Raw genomic sequence first — 12,049 nt, forward strand, 5'->3', positions numbered from 1 at the left:
GTGTTACACTCCCTCGGGCCCCTCATCCCTCCCCAGCTAGTTGAAGGTTATTTTCTGTGTTCTAGCTTCCACTTCATTACCGCCACCAAAGAAACACAGCAAAGTTCTCAGCTTCCTCTGAAAAGCCTAGGGGTCAAGGATGTTTTAGCCAGGCCACCTCTTACTGGGCATCACTGTGCCGGAATCTGGTGGAGGATGAGAGAGTGTGTGAAAAGTGGCAGAGGTGGCTGGCTAGGAAAGGAAGCTGTGGAAACAGGTCCTTAATCAGTGCTCTAGTTGGACCGACCCAGAAGCAGCATCAGTATCTCCCTCCTCACCATTCCTGCTCCCTTAGGTCAAGCAGGCGGTGGGATGGCGCGGTTCGGTCCCGGAACGGCCGCTTTTCAGAGAGTGGGTCTGTGTGTCCGACTCCCCGGGGTCCCTCAAGTCTTCCTTGGGCTTGGGACAAAGACCCCCAGTCTCCAAGTGGGCTGGGGGTTCACCCAGGCCGGGGGATGGAGCTGCCAGCCTGCTCTCCACCCACCTCGGAAGTTTGCCCACCGCCTCCAATCTTTCCGGCAGATTCCACCACAAACCCTTTTCCCTAGATCATCCCGCAGAGCTCTCCCGCCGCTGGCACCCAACAAACACGTGGCGGGTGACAACCTGGAGAAAGCGCGGGATCCCCGCGGGGGTCGCGCAGCTCCGCCCCCTCTCCGGTCCCCCAGCGTCAGCGCCGGCGCTTGGCGCTGCAAGACCGGCTCGGGCGCGCGCCTCGGGGAACCGGGCCCGCGGGCGGAGAAGGCCGGGGCCCCGGGGCCCCGGGTGCGCGCTTCGCTGAAGCGAGGAGCGCGCCCTCACCGTCCCCGCGCGGTGTTCGCGCCGGTGAAGCCTCAACCCCAAGGGTTCGCGAGGTGCTTCCGCCCAGTGGGTACGAGCCCGGACTGTCCTAAATTCATTTTTTTCCCCTCCCTTATAGTCTGTTAAATTGACTAATAAACTCAACACAGCGTTCTCTGTGCGGCTTCAAAAAACTCGGTAATTTCGTTAGAAAACGTTGAAATTCAACCCCAAAGTATTCAGCCCAAATGTTTAGTTAAAGTAACCCCGTGGGTTAATAAACTAAACAAAGGCAACCCATGCAAAACTGGAGCAATGAAAACCAGGCTAAATAAACGAAGGGAAGTTTATAAGAACGCTTTCGGAAGAAAAAAAGAGAAAAGGCACCGGGCACGGAGGTTTAATGTGAAGCATGTGAGCGGGGCTCAGCTTACAGGTACGCGGGCCCACGGCGAAGAGCGCTGTCAAGCCGCCTCGCCGATTGCGGGTTGGTTTGCACCGCCGGGAAACCCTACCCGGGCGGGCGCCGTGAGCGGCCTGGAGGCGCGGGCGCCCCAGCCGGCTGCAGAGCCGTGCGCCCAGGGCGAGGTGCGCGCCCAGGGCAGGGCGCGGCGAGCCACCCAGCGGTGGCCCTCTCCCCTCCCGGGAAGGGTGTGTCAGATCGCTTTAAAACAGTGAGGAGCACTTTGCAGTTGGGAGACGCAGAGGTAGTGGGTCCCGCGTCCACAGACGTTCTCCTTCCCACCCCTCTCTTCCCCACGGCCACCCCCCTCCCGCGCTGGCAGTGGAGTAACAAAGGCGCTGCCGCGCCGTTGACCCCGAAGAAGCCCTGATGAAAAGGAGGGCAGGCTGCAGGATGGAAGTTTCGGCAATTATTTTCTTTTGCCTTTACGTTCCCGAAAAGAAGCAGAGGAGGTAGAAGGAAGAGAGATCTGGGAAAGGCAAGGCCCAGAAATCAGGAGCCATTGTGTTTCTCCTTGGGGAGAAAAGCTGTAAAACCTGGGCCTCTTGTCCACTTCGCCTTCAAAGAGGTCTAACCATGAAGAGAAAAAGGCGGGCGAAGGAGGAATTTTTCACTCTAACTTCCTTCTCCCAAGCTCCTTCACACCCTCCCTCCCTCTGCTTTCTAGGAGCAGCGGCCCCCAACTTCGGAGCCAATGCTGGGCGCTCCGCTAAGACATCAGAGGAGATACAGGTTCGACGCTAAATGAACCTTCAGGCCGCGGCACAATGGCGCGGACCTCACACGGGGGCACCGTGTCTTCCCCCAGCGGAGCTCGGCTCCCGCCGCTTCTTTATTCCACGTGGTGAATCCACCGCATCTCCCACCGCCGCGGAACCAATGGGCCGGCCGGGGAGAGAGGGAAGCGCAGGAGAGGGGTTGAAAGGAGGTGTGGGTTTTATTTTTAAAGAGCATAATTGGGCTGAGGAGGGTTATTTTTTTCCTTTGCAGGAGAAAAAAAAAAAAAAAAGGAGGGGGGAAATCGGGAGAAATACAACACATTTATCTATCAACCGCTAGACAAGACAAAGAGGTTTTAACAACAGTTTGAAAAGAGCGGCCTGTGAATGGTTACTATTCAATTTGTATTTTATTCCCCGCTGGTCATGGAATTGAGATCAGAAGAAAAAGTGAAAACACATGGCTGAGGTCAGGGGATCAGAGAACCACCACATACAGCAAAGGGAAGGGAAAGCAATGGGAACTCGTGTGAAGAAATGGATTATATAAACAGAGCTTACCATCGCCTGAGCCCCATTATCCTATAATTTACCCTGCATGGGAGCATAGAAATATATTAAACTAGTGATAGGTTTTACCATTTCTTTACAACCCAGCCTCGTGCCAATCAAGCCTACTATATACTTTGAGACATGTTTAGAATTCTTGAACTAATGTGTTTATTTTAAATATCACAGGGAAATTATTACATCACCAGAAAATAATGCCAGAGCGGGGGTCTGCCGCCCTTTTGAAGTCCTGCTGCAACGAAACATGATTTTAATTACATAATCACTTTGAAACTATAATTATACAATAAACGATGAGGATTAAGCGGGAAGTATAGAGTACATTAAAAATTGCTTAGGTCTTGAGAAAACAAACTGAACATGCAGGGGGAAAAGAAAGAGATGAAATCCGAGGTCCTGGGGAGGGGGTTGATAAGTTCTGCAATCGCCTTCCTCTGAGCTGCAGCGGGGACCGGGGCCTGGGGTTCGCTTTGCCGGGTCCAAGGGAGGGCAGGCGGACGGCCCGGGCCGTGTCGCCGAGTAAAAACCCGTAAATCTGAGACAGAATCAAAGAGAAGCGCGAAGGACGGCACCAGCGCTTTTGCTAACCTTCCTACACCGAAACAAATAAACAGAGTCGTTGCTTTGGAGGTTACGAAATGCATTTACATTGAAAACCGTCGTGAATCGGAATGCCACAGGGAGGTTGAGCGTTGCCAAAGACTGGTTCGTTTGCCCTTCCCTTCCAGGACAAAAGGCATCCAACACGAACGGCGTCGTCGCTGCCCTGATGCCCGAAAAGAGTTTATAAACAACAGCGCGTCTGTGGAGGGGGCACGCGAGCGCGCCGGCGAACATCCCCGGGCGCGTCGGGTCCCCGGGGCGCACTCGGGCTCACATTCGCCTCCTCGCCCCGGAGCCCCTTTCCTGATAGCTGCTCCGCCGCTAAATTTTGTTTTTGCGTTTGTCATTCTGGTGAGGCCGAGGGTCGGCGCTTGGTTCTTCCTTTAAAAGGTAGAAACTTGGCTGCATCCAGAGCCCACGCGTTCGCGTCTCTCTCTCCTCGGCTACCCCAGAGCTTCCACACAGCCCGGGGCACTGGCCCTCCTCTTCTTCAAATTCTGTTGGGGGGCGCTGCACGGGAGGGTTCTGGGCCTGGGCAAGGAGTCCAAATTCATGTGGAAGCACCCTAGTGACAGAAATCCTCAAATGAACTGCCAGGAAAGAGGCTGGTGGTTATCTTTTTTCAGTGGCACCTACTTTACCGCCTGTGCTTTGCCAGGCCACCAGCACCGTGGGGAGAGAAGAGGAGTACAGTCCCTGATTTGGGCCTCAGCAGCCATCAGGGCTGATTTTTAGGATACTGCCACCACCAACATTCCGGCCAACGACAGCCTCTGCTCTCCTTTAATATTCCACAGCAGGTGTCCTGGGTGAGGCGATTTGCCTGGCCCAGCCAAGTGTTATATATAAAGGGGTTAAATGCTCCCAACCGCGGCAAAAAGCGGTACCCGGCGCAGGAGGGCACTCCCGCTTTTTGCTCGAGAAGAAAATTATAATTGCGGAAGCGGCGGTATTTAAATTCACTAGCAACCCGGAAAAAATGTTTCCCCAGGAACTCAGATGCGAGGTATTGGACGAGAGCGGGAGAAAGTGACAATAAGAATCTTTCCTTGACCTCGCTTGGGCTTCATGGTGGTTCCCAAGCCTGCCCAGGCGGCCCCGACGGCGTGAGGCTAACGGCTGTCTTCAGCTCGGAACCATTAATATTAAGACGCATCAGCATTGCATTAGTCTGCAGAGGACCATCAACGACCAAGAACAAATACGAAAGAGGAATAAAATAGTCCATCTGAAGAGTCCTACTGTGAATGTGTTTATTTCTTGCTTTGCTAAGCCCAGGATATGATTTACTCACTGCCCTATTGCAAACAAAAGCACGGCGCTAGCCTGGCAACGTGGAAGAGCACCTTTCCAAACCGCCAAGGAAATCACAACTGGGCACGAATTCAGGGGCCATTTTATGTTGAGCCTGAAGCCCCAATTCGCACACGTGCACGTGAGGAGGCCAAGATTTAAAAAAAAGAAGAAGAAGAAAGAAATCTGATTTCCCGGGAGTAATGGTAATACTAATAAATATTCTTTATCCGCCGCCCACTTAATACAGGCAATTTACCTACGTTATCTCATTAAACATAGCAACGCTGCAAGGTGAATATTATAATCCCTACTTTATTAACAATGTCGAATACTTATACAGTGTTTATTATGGCATTTTACATTCATTTATTCCTCACAACACTCGACATGGGTGGGCATCTTATCATGCCCATTTTACAGATGAGAAATTGAGGCAGAAATCAAGTAATCTGCCCTGGGTCACATGTCCATAAATGGCAAGGCAGGGATTGGAACCCAGACTTTGAAATCTTGGCCCTTGACACTATGCCACCTGAAAAGGAGTGATGGGCTGGGAGAAACTGAAGCTTATCTGAGGTTCCAGCGGGTGGTAGTGAGCGGGGACTGTGGTGCGTCGCCCCACCCACGGAGCCACCAGCAATGCGCGGAGGGCGGTGACTGGCGCTCGGGGGTGCACAGCGGGGTCGCGGCCAAGAACCTTGTGCTCCGCCTGGAGCCAGCGCCAAGGGTGGTGTGGCCCGCCAGGCACTGAGCTGTTTCCTCCGCCACCAGCTCCCCTGCGGCCTGGGCAACAGTTTGTTTTCTCAGACACCTCGTAGGAACCTCAAGGAGGGGCCGTCTGCCTGGGACCCCGGCGCGACCCTCCGGAGCACGAGACCCCTGGGGCCTCGGGGATCCGGCCTTCTAGATTGATAGAGGCAGGGAGAGGGCCCGGCCGGCGGCTGACCCGCGCGCCCTGCCGGGAACGCTGGCTTCGGGCTGCCTTAGGAGTGCGCTCCCGCGGACACGCCGCGCGCACCCCAGGCAGGCCACGCGGGTCAGCGCCCGGGCTCAGTTCTGTGCTGTACGCTTCCTCCGCGCCGCGAACTGGAACTCAAGTCAGAGCGCAGTTGAGAGGTGGACTAGGGTGTGGAAAGGTCCTAAAAATTGGCCAGGAGGGGGAGGTTTCGAGATTGTGTCTGCGACGTGCTGGTAAAACCAGCCGGGACAGTGGCCTCCGCCTTCCCTAGCTTCCCCCTGTCTGCAAAGTGGTATCAGCAGCGACCTGCAAATCTGCACCGTGGAGACAACGGTCTGAGACCACTGTTCCCGATTACTGGGGCAGCCTGCAGGCCCGGCCTGTCTCGAAGCTCTTTGCACATGGCCCCTTCCTCATTTCCTCCTCGTAGCTAATAATTTTCAAGGCAGAAGTTATCATCCCACTTGCAGAAGACACTCTGTCCTAGCCACTAAAGCACAATGCCCAGCACTTCCTTTTATACAAGGAAGGCACCAAGAGGTTAATCAATCTTGCTCGACAGACACAGCCAGGAGGTACTCGGAATGGGTCTGGGGACAGTCACCTGTGATCAGGAAGCCCTTCACTTCCACTGACCTCTCAGAAGTGGAAGTCAACAGTCCAGTGTTTCTGAAGACTCAGGGAGCCCTGGGCAGAACTGAGGTTGGAGAAAGGGAAGAAAACTCTCCCCAGATCATTCAAAAGGAAGAAGGTCCTTCAAGGGCCTGTGAGGTTCCAGTAGGGAAGGGAGCTTTGAGTCGTCAACATTATCTTACTCATATGAGAAGTGAATGAATGACTGAACTAGCTAATCACTTGCCCAAGTGCTATGCTGAGCTCTTTATAGCCATGCTTTCCATCTTGGCTGCACAGTTAAAACTGCTTGAGGGAATTAAAAAATCCAGATGCCTGGAGCAACTAAATCACAATTTCTAGGGTTATTACCCAGCCATCAGTGTGTGTGTGTGTGTGGTGTGTGTGTGTGTGTGTGTGTGTGTGTGTGTGTGTGTGTGTTTAAGCTCCTCAGGTAGTTCCAATGTGAAGTCATATATGAGAACCATTGCTTTAGGGAAACTGTCTCATTTAATTCTCTTAAAACCCCATCTCATTATGATTTCATAGGTGAGAAAGCTGAAGGCTTAAAGAGGATTCATATTTTGTCCAAGGTCAGCCCAGGGTCAAACAGAGGTTTCTCTGGTGCTAGAGAACAGGTACACTCTCTGGCCAAGTCTCTTCTAGTTTTAACAACTCCCTCCACCCCCAAATTTTACCCCACTAGGGAGATGCCCTAAGGTGACAGCAGGCAGAGGTAGGAAGACCATGGACATTTTGAAGCTTTAGGAAGAGAACCTCAGACCACCTACATTCAGGGTCTTAAGTAGAGAGGGAAGCAGGATGGGGACAAGGGGACAAGAACAGCTTTGGTTCTCTTTGGAAAAGGTAGGTCACCAAATGGCCCTGGGCCCCAGATAGGGCGCTCTGTTTGGAAAGGTGATATGTGAAGGTCAGGCCCAGCCACATGGGTGTGGCATAGGTCCCTAGGGAAGTCTGGAGTGAAATGCACATTGAACTAGGAAACCTGATATGCGGCTGGCAGTGTTATCTTGGGCAAGCCTCTTAACTGCTGGGCCTCAGTTTCCTGGCCGTGAAAACGAAGCGGTTGGATGGGATTATCTCTAAAGTTGTTTCCTGAGCACACACGTGATAGTTATTTAAGGCCCTGTGTGAATAAACTCAATTCTGGATTAAATTAGAATATAAATGATAATATTTTAGCATCTTCATTTATCTCTTGCTTGCTTTTCACACGTCTCTGAAAGTAGGAATTGCCTCCATTTTGGTAGTTAGAGAAACTGAATGAGGCTCAGGGTTAGTCTGACTCCTCTAGTGGCTTCTAATACTGCTCCTAGAAATACATGTCCTGTCAGCCCCTCTGTTCATGTCTTGTTGGTCATTCTACAGTCAGAGAACCTCAGGGCATTGGGAGAAGTGGGAAGCACTTGACTGAATGGGAAACAACTGAGCTTTAGGCCTTAAAAACACCCTAAACCAGCCCCGGAATTCAAGCAGGGTCAGAGGAGGTTTTGTGCTGGGAAAGGGGTGGAGAACTAGTCTTCTGAATCAGTCTTTTCTCTCAGTCTCAGTTTTTTCATGTCTAGCCCGAGGATCGATTTTGATTCCCAATGGGGCCATGGATTCATCAGTTAATGCCTATACAGAGGTTTGAAAAATCTAGGGCCAGAGTTGTGATTTATTTTCCTGGAGGAGGGCCTAGTGTAGGAATGCAAAGGGGTTTCTGTCCAGAGCACTCCAGCTGTCTACCCTTACGTGCCTTGTGCCTCAGAGTCCTAATTTCTGACTGCTCATTTGAGTTCCCTGGGGAGATTTAAAAATAATGATGTCCAGGTCCCATTCAGATCAACTGAATCAGTAGTAGTTCAGGTGGTAAAGCTCATATATATATATAATTTTTTTTTTTTTTTTTTGGCTGTGTTGGGTCTTCGTTGCTGTGCGTGGGGTTTCTCTAGTTGCAGAGATCAGGGGCTACTCTTCGTTGCAGCGCGCAGGCTTCTCCTTGCGGTGGCTTGTCTTGTTGTGGAGCATGGGCTCTAGGTGCACTGGCTTCAGTAGTTGTGGCACGTGGGCTCAGCGGTTGTGGCTCGCAGGCTCTAGAGCTCAGGCTCAGTAGTTGTGGCACACGGGCTTAGTTGCTCCGCAGCATGTGGGATCTTCCCGGACCAGAGCTCGAACACTTGTCCCCTGCATTGGCAGGAGGATTCTTAACCACTGTGCCACCAGGGAAGTCCCAAGAGTATACTTTTTTAAAGCTGCCATGATTCTAATGTGCACACAGAGTTGAAAGCAACTGCTGTAGATGCTTATAGAGGATCCATGAAGGGGCCAGTGGCCAGCCTAGAGCTTTAAAATATAGTAAACAAGTCTGGCTGGGGATGTAGATGTAAGGCTGAAGCCATGTGTGTGCATATGATCGCCCGGGAAAAGGGTGCAGAGTCAGAGAGTGGGGGATGAAACCTCAGGAAAGCACACCACCAAGGAGAGAAGTGGAAGAAGAAGAGACAACGAAAGACTGAATTGGAGGAACTTGAGATGCAGGAGAAAACCCTGAAGGCATGAGCTCCCGGCAGCCGAGGGAGAAGAGAATGTCTTGGTGGACAGAGAGGTCAACGGCGTCATTGCTGCCACGGGGATGATTTAAGATTAGGACTAAAAAGCCTTCATTGGACTTGACATCTGCAGTGGCCTTAGCAAAAAGAGAAACCTGCTGAGGCCAGGGCGTGGAGAAGTCTATCAAGGCAAACCCAAAGAGGCAAGGGAACTCTTTTCCCCAAGCCAAGGATGCAGTTATGACTGGGACAGACCTTGGCCAGATCTCCTCCCCTGAGCATGTAAGCATCTCTTTCCCACTCCACTGAAAGTATAAAGAGAATTTGGCTGTTAACCTTGATGCCCACATCGAAATGGATTCCTCCTCACAGGTACCAACACGTACTCCAGCACCCAGGGCACTCTACGCCAGAGGGAAGCCAAACCAAAAACTCAGAGCAGAACATGAAACCTGTTTAAAACATGCTTACTTCTCCTCAGAAACAGCATCTAACTTGGGGTGAAATCGTCCACTGCAGCCAGGTGGCAAACTAAGCAAAACCAGCCATGCCTCCAGGCCACAAGAATCAGAGTGGAAGCTGCCAAGCCATGGAGGCCTGACTCTGCTGCCTGACAGGAAGCTGGCGGAGCAAGGCAGCCTCTAACCCCTCCCTCGGAATGGTTGACCACTATAAAGCAACTCAGAGAGCCTACAAGGAGAGAAAACCCACAAAAACACCAAAACAGAAACAGAAGAATCCCTCTGTGAACAGCCGATGCTGTCAAGTACAACCAAGAGCCTGGCCCCAGTGAGGAGACTGGAACCTTACCTTCTCTGGCCTCGGGCAGGCACGGCGGCCCGCGGGCTTGGCTCTCCACCTCCGCTGCCCGCTCCCTCGTCTTCAGGCCTCCTCTCCTCCAGGTGCTGCCCACGCCTCCTCTCCCAGTCGGGCCCTGTCAAGATCCACAGGCGCTGCCGGGCTAGCTAGGACCCAGCAGGCTGCCAGGCTGGGCCTGCAGCAATGGAGTTGTGGGAAGAATCTGGACAGTCTCCACCAGGCTGTCTCCTCTTCAGCTGCCACTTGGCTTCCATTGGAAAGACGGGGCCGAATCAGAATAGCAGTGCCCCGTGGAGAGGGGTGACTGGATGGGACCGGAGGGGATGTTCTCTTTCTTGATCAGGGTGCAGGTTGCCAGTTAGGGTTATACAAGTTCATTGAGCTTTAAGATTGAGTACTTTTCTGTTTATATATTGTACTTCAAGAAAATGTTGTCGTTGTTGTTGCCGTTGCTGTGGGTGTGTGTGCGTGTGTGTGCGCGCATGCGCGCGCCGGTGTTTTAAGGCAGTGATGAGCATGCCCAGTGGCCCAGTGGCGCCAGGCCCCAAAATACCAGCCCGCTGTTTCTCTCCAGGCGATGGCTTGCAATTTTCCTCTTGCCCTGAAGCCACGGCCGTGCAATTTGCACCTCACTAATTTCCTGGCTCAGCCTTAATGCTGTCTGGTCACTGCTCCACCCTCCCTGAAAGCAGCGCTCTGATGTCGGTACTGCCCAGCAGTTTGGGGCTTAGGGGCTGCATCTGATTGGCCACCTGTGACCTGGACGATCCTATTTGGAAATGCAGCTTTAAGGAATCATACGAAGGGGTAGATGCTCTGGTAACACAAAATAACTGTATTGCAGCTTCCTCAAAACTCGTGGTATGGAGGCAGCTGAGGTGGTTTTGGAGTTGTTCTGAGCAAGCAAAATATTACATTTCGCTTAGGTTTGAGGGGGTGTCATTTGGCAGGACCGAGTGATTGACGCTCTTACTCTCCAATTTTCTGCTCGCTGAAGCATTAAAGCAGCAAGCCTGAAGTCAGGAGGAAGCCAACAGCCTGGCACAGGCACTTAATTCCAATCTGCAAATAAAAAGCTTTTATTAGACCTTCTTTCCTCCTCATTTTGCATCAGATCTCAAATTGTCTCTGCCAGGGGCTTGCCAAAGAGCAACCGTAGCAAATTGTGAAGTCCTTTTGCAGGTGACAGTTAAAACGGTTAGGTTCTTCTTTTCCATAATGAAGGGTTAGGAAAACTATATATAAGTGGTGCGTAAACACCTAAGACTCCTTATTTATGCTTCCTGATTCTTAAGGCAGGGTGGGTTAGTGGAAAAATTCACTTGGGTTAGATGGCAGAAGAGCTCAGTTCTGGTACAGATTAGGGAGGTGACCTCAGATAACTTATTTAGGCTCTTTGAGCCTCAGTTTTCTAATCTATAAAATGAGAGGGATGGACTAGATAATAGTCAATGGCCTTTTGTCATCCAATGTTCTACTAAACCATGATATATTTACATAGCTAAATATATATTCATCCACCTTAATTAAATGTGTTACGGTTTTAAGAAAAAAAATCCTGTCCACTTAGAGATGAGTATTCATTCATTAAGCAAATATTAATTTACCAGATTCTCTGCTGGCACACGGTAAAGACACAAAGATGAGTACAAGTAAGTTCTTATTCTCAAGAGTCTGTGAATATCCAAACAGTGCATGTGCACATCTCCTTCGAAAGATAATAACAGTAATGAACATGTAAACGCCCTCCTGCCCAGGTGACAGTCCTGACCCAGGTTTATGCCCAGATTCCTCCATCATATTCTGTTTAAAAGTCATCTCTGTAAAGTTTTCAAACTCTAAATGTCTTACTAGAATCTTTGAATGAGTTGATTAAGAAAATTTGCTCAGTGCAAAGCACATGCACATTTGATTCACTATTGATCTTAAATTGCTCAAGGTCTCTCTAGCCACTTTAAGGTTTTTCTGTGTGTGCATTTGTGTATGTGCGTATATAAATAAATATATACATATATTTATACACACACGTGTGTGTATCTACTCACATTGGGTATATGCATTTGTTTGTACTGGGTTCTCTTTGGAAAAGGTAGGTCACCCAATGGCCCTGGGCCTCTCTACCTAAGAGTTAAAACCCTCCTTACCTAAGAGTTACAAGTGTATTTTCACTGTTATGTGCTTGTACACCCATATATTCAGCAGTGTCCACATACCCCGTGGATCTCTTGCCCCTCAGTCCATGGAGCTGACACCTATGGCAAGGGTGCCCTAACCAGATCAGTCCCCACTAATTCCTGGTCCAGGAAGCTGCCCACTGGCAAGGCCCCCTGCTGGGACTAGCTCCATAATTTGTGGGACCCAGGGCAAAATGTAAATGCAGGGGCCCCTTGTTAAAAAATTATTAAAAATTTCAAAATGGTGACAGCAGAGCATTAAACCAAGTGACGGACCCTTCTAAGATTGCACATCCATGAAGCCAGCCCTGCCCTCCGCTCTGCCTGTCTGTGCTGCTGAGAAAGGGCACGCATCAGGGCAAAAGACTGCCCTAATGTGCTTCTAGACGGCTCTACCAAGGGCACTGGCTAAATGTCGCTGCCATGAGCTCACATTCCCGCCCATTCTACCTCTACAGGCTGAC

The 12,049-nt window shown here is 50.9% G+C and overlaps 1 long non-coding RNA gene across 2 annotated transcripts in view; it reads right to left on the reverse strand.

Moving 5' to 3' along the window:
* Positions 1-1,616: 1,616 nt before the first annotated feature.
* The window catches only part of LOC309622561, a 32,469-nt gene continuing 22,036 nt past the window's right edge, over positions 1,617-12,049 (reverse strand). For both annotated transcript variants that reach the window (XR_014240976.1, XR_014240977.1), the window contains 2 exons: positions 9,403-10,473; positions 1,617-3,739 (listed from right to left, as the gene is read on the reverse strand). This is a non-coding gene — a long non-coding RNA (uncharacterized lncRNA). The remainder of the gene's footprint in view (positions 3,740-9,402; positions 10,474-12,049) is intronic.

Source organism: Balaenoptera borealis, assembly GCF_965194805.1.
Source record: "Balaenoptera borealis genome assembly, chromosome: 2".
Taxonomy (NCBI): domain Eukaryota; kingdom Metazoa; phylum Chordata; class Mammalia; order Artiodactyla; family Balaenopteridae; genus Balaenoptera; species Balaenoptera borealis.